The sequence below is a fragment of the Mycetomoellerius zeteki genome, unplaced genomic scaffold, assembly GCF_001594055.1.
Source record: "Mycetomoellerius zeteki isolate Tzet28-1 unplaced genomic scaffold, Tzet1.0 scaffold310, whole genome shotgun sequence".
Lineage (NCBI taxonomy): Eukaryota > Metazoa > Arthropoda > Insecta > Hymenoptera > Formicidae > Mycetomoellerius > Mycetomoellerius zeteki.
Genome location: NW_017257295.1, coordinates 1,222,690 through 1,232,239, shown reverse-complemented (window position 1 = coordinate 1,232,239; position 9,550 = coordinate 1,222,690).

Sequence of the window (9,550 nt, the reverse complement as noted above, 5' to 3'; positions counted from 1 at the left end):
TTAAGGAATAAAAATGATAAATATGTATATGAAGTAATAAATAATAATTACAATCTTCCTACATATATTAGAAGTGTTATGACAAGAGGTACATATTTTTCATGTACTTAATGCTTTTATTGCATTTAGTGCATTGATTTCAATCTGCGAACTTTGTATGCTTTGGGCATAAATTCCGCCCGCTAAAAATGCCGAACAGATGGGATATATATACAAGACAACAAACTAAACAAAGAATACGAAAGCAAAGCACTTGTATTTTGCTATACAACATGCTTTACTATTCCTCTACACGTATGTATCACGAAATAACCACTGAGTCTTTTACACGCCCTACAGTAATCATTTTATGTAGATTATAATTTATGATGGGGCGCTATTTATTACAGTGACAAATCGATTCAACTCACAATAATTTCATTAATATTAACAGTAAGAAGCTGAAATTATAACTCAATACTGATATAACATAAAGGCATGTAACAGAGTAGTTGCGAGAAAATTACCCTCACTTCTTCTATTTTTTTTCTGACTTCTGCGGCGTAAATCCCAGCGTGGCGTATTTGCCGGAGTACCCTAAATGTTAAATTTACTTTTATGAAGCTACTTCTGGTTTTTGTACGTAAAAGAAATAATACTATCGCGTGAAAGAACAACTGTTACATATGACGTATACTATTTTCTTTCGAGGTATTCTGAAACGTTTAGAGAATTTTCATTTTCTTGCTGGTACAATAATTTTGTGGCTCTAAACGTCGTTTCGTAATACACTCCACCTGCATTTTGTCGTTGCTGGTGTGTTAATGTTCGCCGCAACTGTTCTTTGTTTCGTCGTAGTCGGGAATTTTGGAATCGAACTAGCTCGGGCGACCCTAGCATTAAAACCCGGCTTGCTTTCCCGTAATGACAGTCTACTACGGATTATATATGAGAGAAGCTAAGTCTCCCAACCGAAACCTAACTTCTAAAACCTGTGTTATAAACCACAATCCGTATTTGCAACATTCAATCTAACTATAAATATACCAATAAAGTTATAATTAATAACGCTCTAGTTTACAAATTTTAAATAATTTTTAATGCAAGGAAAGGAAAGAATTTTTTTAAACATATTTTGGCGCTTTGGGTCGAATCTGCCACCAGAAAAATTATATTAGATTAAATTTTTAAGATATAGTTTTTTTTTTAATAATTTGGATGTGACAAAGGATAAGCGAGTCAAACATTTTTACCAGGATTTGAAGATAATTAAAAAATTAATTTTCGATGTGAGATATGGGCAATTGAGAGCAAACGCAGTTAAATTTAACGTATATCTTTTTATGTATAATGATAGCAAATAATAAGTTTATAACATTATTTCTTTATTAATACAAACGTTTTGACTTTTGTTTAAACCATCTTCAGCGTATCACTGCTTATAATAATTTTCCTAATTTGAAGTCTTCGTTACTTGGTAGGTTGAGATGATTGCCAATTCGAGTATTGAGAATAACCTCCTTAACCAGCTGTGTGACTGCTAAGATACAACACACCAAGTATAATATTATAGGAGCGCCATAATTAAAAAATGTTGTCGGAGATATAGGGACGAAAACATACTAGGCGACTACTGCTGAACTCTAATGAAAGCGATATAAAGTCATATAAAAAACAAAAATTAAATACTGGATACTTTTACTTTTTTCTCTAATTTCAATAAAACTTCACTATATGTATACTAAAAAAAAGTCTTCTTATATCTCAAAACCAAGACCTGATGGAAATATTTTAATGATAGATTTGGGTTCAGCATCGAAATTATGTCAGTCTTTATATGCTCTTATAAACTAGTAAACCTTGTAAGTTAGTATAATTTTAGTATTAGTATTATTATCAATATAGTATTATTATTATCAATGAACTAATTTTTGTGTTAGTTCAGTCTGAATGTTTTCTTAATTTATCTGAAGTTGAAGTTTATTGTGAATAATAATTCAAGTAGATTTAAAAATTGCAAATCTCTGCAATCGAAAAAAATTAATAATGATTTGAATAGCAATATTTATGCCGATTTTCTTTTGCAATAACATCATATATTGTTAATGTGTGGCAGCATTATGCGGGTAAAAAAGTATTCTGTGTATAATACACACAGAAGACGCATTAACCTTCGCCAGTAATCGTACTACTTGTCTTCATCTCGGCGGTTTTTATTTCAGATGTATCATGAAGCGGTTACGCGCGACGAGAGGAATGCAGACGATGCGATAACAAGAACGTAAGTCGCGCATTCTTACATAATAATACCAATCGCGGTTTGCGAACTGCGTTTAATCCGGAATCACGCGTACTCGACGAAGAAGGACAGAAAGATAAATGAAATTTATATTTCTTCCGTGCCGGTCGATCGGCGATGTATCTTGCTCGCTTCTTTTCTACCGAACGTGGCGGATGATGTGTGATCGATCCGACGGAAAAGTGCACACGATGCCTCAGAAGAGGTGTGAAACCCGCACGAGCACGTAGCATAATAATGCGAATAAAAAAGAAAGACGTATATAATATATACGTCGAGGAGTTCCGGATGCGGATTCATCCGGAATGTAAGAATACCAGATGTAACATTGCGCATAATGGCGACTGAATATAACTTGGAGCTAATTTTTGGGCTATGTTCAGATTCTCACCCGAGTATTACTACCCAGGTATCATTCTATCCTTATTGTTTACCGAATGTTAAACAAGGAGGATATGACACTCAGGAAATACACGGGTGGAAATCTGAACACGCCCCTGGGTGGTGGCAAATTTCTAATAGTGGCTTTATATTGGCTTATAATGTTATAGTTGCTTTCCATTTACACACAAGTGAAACTGACAATGAGTCTGAAGTGAGCTGAGTATTTTATACTCAGATCAATGACGTCACTACTTGCTTTTTTGGTAAAAAGTTATCACATGTCAACACAGGTTCATAATCTCACTTTGAAGTGAGTTTACGAGACTCACTAAAGCACGGTCTCGATCTTGTGTAGATTATAGGTAAAAACTCAGTTGAATCTCACTTGTCAGAATGCAAAAGGAACGCGTATTCAACTGAGTTATGACGTCACAAGTGAGAATTATCTGAGAATTGGTGTAAATGGAAAGCAACTAATATTTGAGGCAAGTTTTTGAATGGTCATCCGACTACACATCTACGGGAATTACATTTGGTATTCTTACGTTACAGATTCATCGATTGCGAGAAATATCGTATTTCATCCTTTATGACGTATATGCACATAAATAATATCGGCGATAGTATTTTTTTTACGCTGGGCTTGTCTCGCTCATTTTTCATTCGATATTATATCCGTGCTCGATATTCGGTCACTGTTGGGCCATTTGACAGCTGTTCTTCCCGCAATGGCTACACACCTATGGGTACATCCAATTCCCATAAAAAAAAGTTGCTACCGTAAAAGGACAACGCATCCGCAACGTGTCTATAACCACGGGGACACGTATTCCCGATAACTTTCCCTTCCCCGGGCAATCTTTTTCGCGGTGAGCGGCGCGTACCGCGATCGATGCCAACGGAAAAAATGCGGTCGATGTTGCAGGAAGGACGCGACGTGGACACGCTCGAGAGAGGGTGCAGCAGGGCCGGCGCTTTCCGTGAATGCTGGCGGCTTCGTTTGATGCTTTTTATCAGGGAGTCCTAGATACCGAACGTTCCCGCAGTGCGATTGGCTCCTTCTACATACTCCCAGCGGCCATTGGTCATCTTCAGTAAATCCTTCGCAAGAATTTACGGTCATTGAATTATCGTGTATGTTACATTGTAACAATAATATCGTCACGTACGACAGGATAATTTATGTTGGGATCAGTTTATCATTCCATATGCAGCATAGATTATTCCAGTATTTCAATAATGTTGCAAGATCGCAGTAATGTAATATTGCTGCAAGCTTCTGTGCCATATGGAATGCTTTAAAAATTTATCGACGATCCATATTGTTGCACAAAAGCTTGCAGCAATATTGCTACAATATTTGTAATGTTACTGCAATATTGCTGAAATCACACTATTTCTTCTAACTGTAATAGAACACGTGTGTTATATTACAGTTATATTGTTGAATGGGAAATTACAACTAACAGCCTATGTTACGTATAACTTTGTGTTTGTTGGAATTTTACAACATGACAATTTAATATGAAACGAGAAATTTAGAAATCATTTACTGAGAACTAATAAATACGTAGGCCCGTATTCAGAACACGCTTACAACGATGCTAGCGTGCTAATACTGTACTTTACATCACGCATATTATAGAATTTCAGAGATAAAAGCGCGTTCTGAATATGGGCCGTAATGTTTTATTTTATTTGAAATATGAGGCTTTATTCCATTAGGAAATCGTAAGCCAATCTGAACTGATCGAATTGTTCCTGAGGCTTTGAAATGATTTAATTCAATCGAATTAACTGAGAATAAGAGTCGAACGTATGTGTGTGCGTGTGTGCGCGGAATATTTTGCACGCGATCACTTTTGGTATTTGATTTATGAGACACCTTATATTAACTAGTCAGAAGCAATTCAGCAACACTTGACCGTCTAACCGATCCTCATATCCACGGGCGTTTGGTTCTCCACTTCCTGAAGAGATGGCGCCACTAGGAGTATCTTCAATGTGACCTCGAGCGACCCTAAAGTTCTTTTTATTCTTTTCTTCTTCTTTTCCTTTCTGTCTCTCTCCTTTTACTCAAATAGATATTTATTTAAAAAATTAAGACCAATACCATTTTTTAATTTTTCTTTCAATTTATTAATAAACGTTTCATTCTCTGGCATTTCATAATATTAACTTATTCACTTTTAATATAGAAATAGTGAACTTTGTTTCGAGCTTTCCCAACAAATTGGCCTTTAAATTGTTTCACTTTAACAATATAAGTAGCATATTTAAAACACTTTTTCTAACTATAAAAATAGTCTTTCTTGAATTCTTGAGATCTACAAATTATTTGTTACGGAAACTCGTCTATAATTATATTAATAAATTTATTAATGATGTTTGGTATTTAAAAGTTTAAATCATAAACTATCGAATTACGACATTTAACTGAATACGAAAAGAGCAAGTTAAGCCCAAAGTTGTTCCTACAATCTTTTCCTTTCCTCAAGAAAGTTACAACGATAAAAAGTATAATGAGATAATAAAAATGTGCCAATGTTCACATGCTTCGTCATTTTTTTAAACAACCGGAACACGTGAAGTAATTAAGATAATATTAATCACCGGAAAAGTAACGCGCAGATAATCGCGACGAAATGCGAACGAGCAAGTTGGGCCATAAATCATTACGCGAGGGTGTAACAGCCTTCTGTTTATTTTCAATTTTCGCGATCCTATTCGCGAACGGTGCTGAACCAACAATTCGGTTAAACGACCGCGAGCGATAATCTGCGGCGCGATAAAGCGCGTGTAATGTCGCGCAATAAAATCGCAATCGCCGGCGATCGCCCCGACACGATGAATTAACCACATGCTATCCCTATTTGTAGCGCGCTCGTCGACATATCAGCGCAACGATTAATTATGCATGTGGCGCTATTACGCCACGGAGTGGCGACCGGTGGTGAGCGAGTCTCGCGTTTGAGGTGAGCGCTCGCGGATTTGCCACAAATTGGGCCGGCAGGTAGTTAACGCCGCTCGTTGATGGGAAGCACCTTAATCGTGATTACTGGCATACGCTCGCCGGTTAACTGCGCTACGACGTGATGCTCGAAAGAATTGGCGTGTTGGTGGGTCGTGGGTGCGAGAGCGGAGGGACGAAATTACACGGCTTGCAAGTAATTAGTATCATGAGTACATTGCTATATTGTTGCGGGGTATTTATTTCGATCTTTCTGATATATCTTGAAACATAGAACATCTAGCGAAACCTCATACGTGTTATCTGAGCTCGAATATTGTTTTACCTGATAGAAAAGTAAAAAAATGTGGACGATTTATTATATTAGAGATACATAAGATTATCATCTCTTGTTTATATACATTTTCGTTTTGTAAGATTTAGAATATATAACTGAGATATAATATTAGATTAGAAGACAAGGGTTGGCTGAGACCCACGTGGAAACTAAAGTCGACAACGAGGTGGTTACAAAACGTCGGCCGCGTAAGCGATAGAGCAGGGTTCCCCTTGCCGTTCCTTCAATTCAATTGAATTCTATTCCGGCGTGCAGTTGATATCATTGAGGTCGCCACTTAAATCTTCATTGTCGTCCGTCGCTTATTGTTTCACCCTTCGGGTACCGGGGCGTACGTACATACGTACGTTTCTCTTTCACATCCGTGCCCGCACCTCTAACCAGCCTGAAGGAGAGCAGACTCGAGGGTCTGTCGCGCAGGGCATCGACAGCGAAACAGTAGCGGATACTTAAACGATGCCATTTCTCAATGGAGAGCATTATCGTGCTTGTAAAGTGCGTTGCATGCACAAACTTGTTTGCGCGGTCAAAATTTTATATACGCGTTGCGTTATTCCGTTAAGAGTGCTGGCAGCATACCATTTTGATGAGTATCGTAATGTAGTAGAATATTTATTTTAAAAATTAAGCTGTAGTCATTTTTTTTACATAAACGGTCATCTGGAATGTTTTTACACCCCAATTCGTATTACTGTTATTAACAACATATATATTATTGATTGCTTTTCGATTTATTGACATTCGAGAACATTGGGTGTATTTATAGTCCGTTCTTATTATAAGATCGTCTTTTTTAAGTAATATCTTAATTAAGATGCTAATGCAGCCTTCTGATTGATTCATGATATCTTAAGACTGTACTTAAGACATTATTAAATATAATATTAAATAGAATCATGTTAAGCAGCTTATGATAATATTTCTAAAAAATAAAGAATTTAATTAACATAACGCTTTTTCGCTGCGTATTTTCGATGGAATTGCATATTTAAAAATTCGTAACGAGAATAGATATTAAGAAAAGAAAATTTCCAAAAAAAGAAAATAATATCCATTTTATAATAATTTATATTTTCTCGCAGATGAGATATAGAAGCACCCTGTGTGACTATTTCCGGATTAAATAAAGTAAAAAAAAAAGATAAAATTTAATTACAGATACAATAATTACATCTTTTAACAAATTATGTCATTACAAAATGTTATTCTTTTAATACATTCTTTACATACGTGACACAAGAATGCAACTATCTATTATTAATGATGCATTAATATCTACGCTCCCACATCAGAAAATGGACCTGCCAATCTCGGAGCTTAATCCAAACTTAAATTACTCACGTATCTTAAGTGTACAAACGAGGAAGTCGTGCAAGAGCATTGTCAGCGACTAATGATCTTAAAGGTCGACGCCATAATTGGGAGGAGAGTAAGGAGAACGACGCGGAAAGACGAGATTAGAAGAAAAGGGAACGGCAAACGGGAAGAAACGGAGCGGCCTGTCGGCGTTCCCATGTGTTACCACGAGGTCGATCAGCCCGGTTTGTTCGAGCGAGCATGTGGGCCAACAATGCCCACTTCGAGAGAGCGACCGCGACGCACTTCACTCGTCCATTATATTCTGTACACGTTTTCATGCGACCGGCGTGGCTGCGCTGGGTATTCCCCGTCGCAACGCTGTCGACAGCATCGAAGGGTGCTTCACCGGCCGCGCGGTTGAAAGATGCTGAAGTGTACTCGTGGAAATTCGCAACGTGGCAAGTAGCGTCGAGTCGCGCAACATGGGATCCTACCTGTGCCTTATCGGTGACGAAGTCGAAACTGAAGTTCCTTCAACGGAAGTTTGGCGATGAAGTCTGCACAGGATTCTAGATTCGGCCTTGGGATTTTGACAACGTGGTCGTTTCTGAAGAAACACTTTACATGATTTATGAAATATAAAATCTTATTTTAAGCCCGTATTCATACCTCATTTTTATTGATACGTTCACGCATTTAACATATAATTTACGTTATATATAGACTCTCAGAAATAAATAAGCACATTTATTAATAAAAGCGAGGTGTGAATATGGACTTAAAACTGTTTATTTGTCACAACGTTAAAAAATCTGCACGAAGATTTTACAGATGATAAGAAATATGTATATTATATATTTGGAACCTACCTATGCAAACTCGTTTTTGGGATCATCTGTTTTGCTTGAGTGAAACTTGTTCGTTTTTGTCATGTTGATATCTATGTACTAATTATTGTTAAGTACTCATAAATTACTATCAACATCCGTAGAAAAACAGAAAATTATAATTCACAAACGGAGAGAATAACAATATTGCTACAGTTAACGCTAATCTAATTGTATCAATAATGTTGGCACTAATACCATACTTATAGAAATGAAAATTATCGCGCATATGTTGCTTGCTAAAATCTTAAATCTCTTGTATACATTCGCATTGATTATTATCAACACATATTAAGCACTTGAGAAACCTCGCAGCTCCTGAGGATGTCGCATAATGTTATTTCACATTATTGTCATTGAAACCCGATCGCTATCTTTCCGCTTTAACCGCAGTGGCATCATTAATTTTCATTTTCTTGTTTCAGTGTCTTCTTTGTTTAGATATTATTGCTACTCATAAATAATATGTGCAATGTAATACTAATTGATATCAATCGTTGATTGGCAATACAACATTACATAAATAAACGGTTGTTAATGAAAATCGTAATAAATTTTTTGAATCACGGCAATACACATGGTATGCATACGATGTAGGAACGCCATTAACCTTCGAGTCAAGTACGATAAGTATCAATGCGTCGGAGATCCCGCGGTGGCGATCATGTAAAGTGAATTATCTCATCAGATTATATCGTCGTTGTCATTAGGGCTCGATCTCTATCGCCTTCTCTTCTCCCAGCCACCTACGGTGCCCCCGTTAACAATTCCACTTGATTCCATCATTGGCGACATTGGAGTTCCTGAATGAGTTCGTAACGAGATGCACAGCCAGAGGGCTGGGCCACGTCGGGGTTGCCAGCACGTGTCCTCAATGGACCAATCAAAGCTCACCCTCTTCTCATCGAATCTCTCCCTGGAGTCCTCTTGTTTCTCTCTCGTTCTTTCTCCTCTCATCCCCTCTATCTATTACTCTCTTCAAACGAATCGGCAGCTTATGCACATTAGACTAATAAGACATCTTGGTTAAATCTAATTGGGAATACGAATTTCTTCTAAAAAAAACTTCAGAAAGTGCTTGCTTTTTACTTATTTTATATGCACAGGAAGTTTATTACGTTTCTGTGTTGTACCTAAACTATATTTTTATTAATAATAAAAATTTATCTAAAAGTAATATTAATATTATTATAAAAGTGCTAATAATTTTTATTATAAGTTAAAAAGATCACTATGATCGCTTTACTTGTTCAAATGTTTAACGAACCGACAGTGATTACGAAAGATAGTAATAAGAGAGCAATGGCGCATTGCTTCTTTTCAGTCTTTTAATTTACATAATGGAGCCTTGGGCACCTCGAGTTTTTGGGTCAGTAAGAATCACTTCCAGCAGC